This window comes from Filicampus tigris, chromosome 5 (assembly GCF_054856515.1).
Source record: "Filicampus tigris isolate MCC_2025a chromosome 5, RoL_Ftig_1.0, whole genome shotgun sequence".
Classification (NCBI taxonomy): Eukaryota; Metazoa; Chordata; class Actinopteri; order Syngnathiformes; family Syngnathidae; genus Filicampus; species Filicampus tigris.
The window spans coordinates 8925467-8932182 of NC_141221.1; the positions used below are offsets into that span (position 1 = coordinate 8925467).

At 41.9% G+C, this 6716-nt stretch overlaps 1 long non-coding RNA gene across 3 annotated transcripts; it reads right to left on the reverse strand.

Moving 5' to 3' along the window:
• Window positions 1–2824: 2824 nt before the first annotated feature.
• LOC147147160 (uncharacterized) lies at window positions 2825–5622 on the reverse strand. Of its 3 annotated transcripts, none has more exons than XR_015086841.1 (4): window positions 5467–5622; window positions 4366–4509; window positions 3449–3562; window positions 2825–3158 (listed from the first exon to the last, which is right to left on the reverse strand). It is a non-coding gene; the product is annotated as an uncharacterized LOC147147160 (long non-coding RNA). The 3 variants fall into 3 exon arrangements; XR_015086843.1 differs by having other exon boundaries at window positions 2825–3251; XR_015086842.1 differs by having other exon boundaries at window positions 2825–3273.
• Between the last annotated feature and the right edge of the window lie 1094 nt (window positions 5623–6716).

Below are 6716 nucleotides of genomic sequence, written 5' to 3' on the forward strand. Positions count from 1 at the left end.
CACACAGCTGACTTTCATGCTGCTAGCGTGGGATCAATTCCCATTTAATTTGCGACTTGCACTGTGACTGGACTGGCTGATGATCGGTCTAGGGTGGAGTCTGACTTTGACCTAAATCAGCTAAGTCAACTTTCATCCATCCATTATACTGCCTTTTCAGAGTCACAAGAAGCTGGAGACTATCGCAGGTGACAATTTGTGAAAGGCAGAGTACACCCTGGACTGATCACCTGTCAATGACAGGGCACAGATGGACAGAGTCACTGAGTGGAAAGTGACCCCACGCTGCCCGCACGGAAGTCAGACGAATGAGCCTTTACACTGTCAATGATTTAATTTAATTATAGTCAGTGAATTGGTGGAGGGATGATGAAGATGGAGCTGGCACAGAAAAAAGCTAAAAGGAGGACCTTAGAGATGTTGATAGATGTAGTGAGGGAAGATGAGAGCAGTTGGTGTTAGAGAGGAGGATGAAAAAGAGACTTGTATGGAAAATGATGATGGTGACCCCTTACAGAACAAGCCGAAAGAAAAACAAGATTTATTACTTTTTTTTTTTTTTTTAAATGTTAGGTATCCAAAGCGCAATTTAATAGCGCTGTCTTTGAATTTCAAATTCTACTGTACAAAGAAATCACATGACAGAAAGTCATAGACATTTTCACTGGCCATTTGAATCTGCAGACGTAAATCCTATCAAGGACAGAATAAAGGGAGCAGCTGTCAATTAAGTGTCCCAATACTTTTGCTCACGTGGAAATGGGTGGATTCAACCAAAAGGTGCTATCGACTGAGTTGTGCATCAAATCCACTCTTTGAAATATTGAGCTCTCATCTGTCGATGTCAAACTCACTTTTCAGTCCACAGCTAAAATAAAGGAGCAACAGCACCCTTCATAATATGATTTGGACATACCCGTTGATCGATGCGGCACGGTGGGCGACTGGTTAGCAGATCCGCCTCACAGTTCAGAAGTCGTGGGTTCAATCCCAGCCCCGGCCTCCCCGTGCCGGCGTTTCAAAAACACGCATGGTAGGTTAATTGGACACTCTAAATTGCCCCTAGGTATGATTGTGAGTGCGGATGTTTGTTTGTCTCTGTGTGCCCTGCGATTGGCTGGCAACCAATTCAGGGTGTCCCCCGCCTACTGCCCGAAGACTGCTGGGATAGGCTCCAGCACTCCCTTGTGAGGAGAAGCGGTATAGATAAGGGACGGATGGGTGTTGATCGATGTTACAAGGCCAGAGTAAGGCAATGAAGCTCAAAGTTTGGAAAATCTAGTTATAACTTTTCTTCAACTGTGAGATAACGGGCAAGGCTGAAAGACTTTCTGACAGAAATTCATCGATCGGAGACTGCCAAAAATCACTCCTCGTTCCGTCCCTCACAGCGCACAGTGAGACTCCAAAGTGAGTCCACCGACTTGGAATCGGGCTTCAAACCGAGCCAACTTCTGTGACCCTAAACAGGATATGCGTGACGGAAAGTGGCAGTCAGTCTTTTGCCCACAATCAGCTGGGTTAGACCCTGAAGTCACCCTGAACAGGAGAGGTTGTACAGAGAATGGAATGATGGAATAGCATAATTACTGCTGTAGAGGAAGACTTTAATAAGTTGTATTTAAAGATGGAAAAACGACATTTGTCAAGGTTGTGACAACTGCTAGCTAACTTTGCAGGACGATGAAGACACATGTAAAAATGATCGGCATAGCATTATTTATATCTCGCCCTACCACAGGTCACATTCTGTTTTATTCCCAGTAGCACCTCAAAGGATTCTTCAGATTTATAACATTGGCCATACATCTTTACTGTATCATTGGAGCATTAATGCCATTATGATCAGCTGCTTTGCATTCCACCTTTGACAGACTTTGTCTTTGAGCCACTAAATGATTGATGGCTCAGATGAAAGTGAATGTAGGTCACTGCGAGTGAGGGTCGACAAAAATCTGATGGGGCTGATTACCAGATACGGTGATGAATTATGGCCACCACAGGTATAATAAAAAAATAAAATGTAAAATTGATTAAAAAAAATAAGATAAAATGTAAAAAAAAACAAGTCAACCAAGCTAAGTGCGTTTTCCACTGATCATGTGGAGATTTGAGGTCGGGTACAGAAGAGTATGTTTTGAAAACGTTCAGACGGTACATTTGAAGTTGTCACACATATCCTGTATCAGGATATGGATGTGTTTAAATCATGTGAAAAGACACATCAGCCAGACAGTTGGAATCACTCAAAGACTGATGCCAAAACACGGGCTGATTAAGACGACCTGCTCTCAGTATCAGTCCAAATACTATCTGTGCAAATGCAGCACAGATGTGTGCAAGCTAAAACATGCTTTGGTTCTCAGATTTATGACTTCAATAAAAGAGGACACGGCCTTGCGAACATCAAATAGGTGGGATTAAGAGACAGAGTTGTTTACAGAAATACAAAATAACACAATGAGATAAATATAATGAATATTCAAGGATGACTGAATGGGCCTTCACACCGCCACAAGCGTTAGGTGCCAGTATACAAAGTCTGACTAAAGAGCAGACGATTTTTGGTTTGACTCCTAGCTACAGTGGCTAGCTCAAGCAAATTTATCTGTGGCATTTCCCCACAAACTCTTGCACTTTGGACACGACAAAAACTAGGAAAGGCCCAGGCAGTACTCAGAAAGGCTAATGGAAACCCGTTTAAAGTGATCGATGGAGTCGCCTATAGGCTATTACTATTTGGTCTGGCCAGACAAAATGGTGGATAAACGGAGGGCGGAAGAGTACGCCTGCTGTAGGCAAAAGGCGATAAACGGACCGCAAATTTTTTGTAAAATGCCGAGCTTTAATTAAAACAATATGCTGTTGTTCAAATAGAGGACATCACCCATGCCGCTTTGAGCTTTCCCTAGGTGATAGCGACAATTATGTCTTTACAGTACATTGTTGCGTTTCATACAGTATTCATGATGACATTACATCTATATTGCATTACTTCTTGCCCCAGATTTTAGCTTGAGTATTTTGACACACATTGGACTGACTCACAGCCAGCCCTCCTTTTTTTCCGTAGGGTTTCTCCAGTGAAAGAATTCTGTTTAATCTCCAGTCTGTCTGTGAAAGCAGGCCGTAAAGTAACTGTGTTGCAATGGAGAGACCTGCAAACAACAAAAGGTCTGGGATAAAGGAACTGCTGAACTCTGTCTGTGTCTTTGAGGGACTGCGAGAGTGATGCTGGGCCCTCAAAAGGTCTAAAAAGACACAAATGGAGGGCTGAGAGAAAAATAAGGTGAAAGACATGGAGGGGAAAAAAAAAAAAAAAAAAAGTCAGTTTGAAGGGCAGTGAAGAGAAGAAGCTGGTGTCGCGACGTGAGAAAAATAGCGCTGTCAGCATGGACAGGAGGGCAGGAGATGGAAGGATAATGACAGAGGGAGGGGTCTGCCTGACCTCTGCTGACATTTCCTTGCTTGTAGCTGCTGGGAAGACATGAAGGAAGTGGGTGCAGTGATGGGATATCCTGCTGCCTGCACGCCAGCCCTTCGTCCTCCCACGTTGGGAAGTCTGCGCCAGGATGAGGTGGCGTCCAAGCACAATACAAACATGCATGAGGTCCACTCAAACACTTTTCGCAGTGACGCACACACGGGCAGGTGCGAGCAGGACACACAAACTACAGTGGAACCACTGATGTAAATGCTGATTCATCCCTCATAGCATACATTTTATTTTTGCTGGTCTAAGTATTTTGTATCCATCTATCCACTGATTTGTTGGATGCACAGATTATTGTTAGCTATCAGCATTTGAATGTAAGCGACTACGTAATGAAGTGCTGCCTCCACGATGGAAAACAGAATCCATGCTGTTTTGAAGAGACTCAATGCACTTTGCTATTTGAAGTCTTTTTTTTTTTTTTTTTTTTTTTTAATAATTCTGGGCTCCAAGTGTGGAGTGGGGTGTCGAGTCACGATGCGTCTTTTATTATTTATTTTTGTTAAAAGAACGTTTGTTGCCATTAATATTACTTTTATGATGTGTCTGGCCGAGAACAGATCATATCTATCTCTACCATTTTATATGGAGGGGTCACTCTGTCAAAATGGTCCATAACATGAGCCGTTTCCCTAATACAAGTAGAATGTAGCAGTTTAAAAAAAAATAAAATAAAATTTTAAAAAATCTTCAATATGTTTCAAGGTCAATCAGAATTTTCATAGAAATGTTATAAGCTCACATTCACCCTTGATCCATACACTAGTCCAACTTTCTTGGTTATCAGTTCTGTAGTTTTTACATAATCAGCTAAGTAAGTGATAAACATACAACAGTAACCAACAAATGGCGGCCAAAACATAACCTCTCACCTCATATTTCTTGCAGTTGGCAGAGGCAATAAACACCTCTAGTTGTCCTAACGATGTTCACAGCTAAGGTCATTTCCACTCAGGTCACCACATTTACCGGGAGATCAGACATAACAGCTCTCTTACAAAGTATGCATGGAGAAGCTGGAAAGCCAAAGAAAGTAGTTGATTATCTCACAGCATATACATAATAACATTTCACAAATATGTTTTGTACAGTTCTTCCAGTATTCAAATACCATAAATATTGCCTTTTCTTCACACAATCCATACAACACTACAATCACTCTGTGTAATGATCTTTTGGCGACATCAAGCCTTTGCTGACTCTGCTCATTAAAGACAGGGAAATTGTCCATTTCAACCCCAATTATTATCTGCAAACGTCTACTACTGTGTGTTTTTGACTACTAACACTCAAAAAAACAGAGCTGGGCATTCTGTCCCAGGGGCGGAACGGTCCGTCTCAGATGGACGCCCATTTTGTGGACGGATGGAGGATGAGAAGTCTTTTAAAAAGGATGGACTAAGAAAGGACGGAGGTGGGTTTTTATTCCTCCCTCTATTTGTCCCTAACAGGGTCAAGTACCGACTGAATGTGTTGTGTTAGGTTCTTTTCAAAAGCAAGAGTGCATGTTCTCTTCTACGGAGCCGCCTTCATTAATTGCACAACGCTTTTCATGTGCTTCCCAATAGTCACATTGCACATTAATGTTGCCCTCTAGTGGTTCAACACGTAATATCATGGATAATGCCACAGGAGTCAGGACGCCATTTCACTGATTGACAATTACACACTGAGCCTGTCTTGTGTGTGTAATATGGGATAATTTATGTATTGGGCGTAGGAAAAGTTTGGATAGCAATATTGTTCATTAACCAACCTTATCCCTTTGCATGTAAAGTATGTCCTTGTGTGGGACATCTTCAGACCATACAAATCACTGCCAGCGTTGAGGCACACTTAAACGACCCGGAAGTGGAAGTCTTTTGTTTCCTCCCAAAAATAACCTTGTATTATTTTTGCAATAATTTTATGAAAAAGACACGAAAATTCCAAATCCACCGATAAAATTATTAACAACAAACCCCAATACTTACTATGGCGAGAAACGCAGCAAAACAAGGAGAGCAGCGTGAACAAGTGGAACGTCAAGAAAATTAAATACTTGGCGACTATAGTCAGGAGCAAGCAGAGGAATAATCCGACGAGGTACAAACGGCTTGGCAGTCCTTAAATACAAGGCTGATTACAATGAGACACAGGTGTGCTGCTGGGGGAAACCGCCCACCACTCCAACTGAAAAAAACACCAACACAAAACAGGATCATGACAAGAGTAGAGAGAAAAAAAAAGAGCGTGAATCACCAACGTGGAAAGTGGAGCGCCACGCAGCTGGTGCACTGAGTTTTTTGGGGGGGAGTTAGCATCACACAAACACATAGGAAACTTATTTACGAATGTTTTAGGGGAAATAAATAAATTATCACCCTGGCCCGAGATGATTTATTGTTGAGTGATCACTGCAATCAAGTGGAAACCTTTTTCAAAATAACTACTTTTATTTGTCATTTTGTTTCATTATGGTTTATGTCCTTGGCTGTCATTTATATTTCAGCAACTGGGTATTTTCCAGTGGAAAAGCAGCCCCCATACTCCCCTAGCACTCCTACTCACTGGCTACATCAAAGCATGGCCACACTCATAGTGCAACCATTTTGGCAATACTCTCTTAAACCTCCTGATCCAGTAATTACAGCTCATATAGGACATCAATATAACTTGACAGATCGCGGTATAAAACCACCGCAGAGCAACTCATGGGAAGAACGTGCACAAAAAAACCTAATGGATTAGGTATTAGGAAGAACTGATTCATCCCTCAATATCTTGCAGTCCATGATATCCAATTCGAGACCCCAGTTTGACAATAGAGATTTATGCAGATGTGGTTTCTAAAAAGTTGCACAAACCAGCCTTTTGCGTTTATGTTCACCAGCCCCCCCTACACACATTGAGACTGAGTCGACTTGCAAGAAATGGTGTGAGTTTTAAAATGTAAGGTGCTTCAATACTGCCCTCTTGCGTTTCATTGGATAAAACCTGCTATTTTATAGTGTCCAACTTCTAAATCTAAGCTTTTTTTTTGTTGTTTAAGTCAGAACAAAACAAAATGTCATTTGGTCGTTTTGTGGATTTGAAAAAATGCATTATTGTCTTTGTGCATCATTGGAGTATCTGTTAAACCTCCATCCATCCATTTCCTTTCTTGGCCTCATTAAGGTTACAGGGGACACATTCTCTCACATTGACACAGGCAGAGCCGGGCATTTCTCCTATGTGACGGACC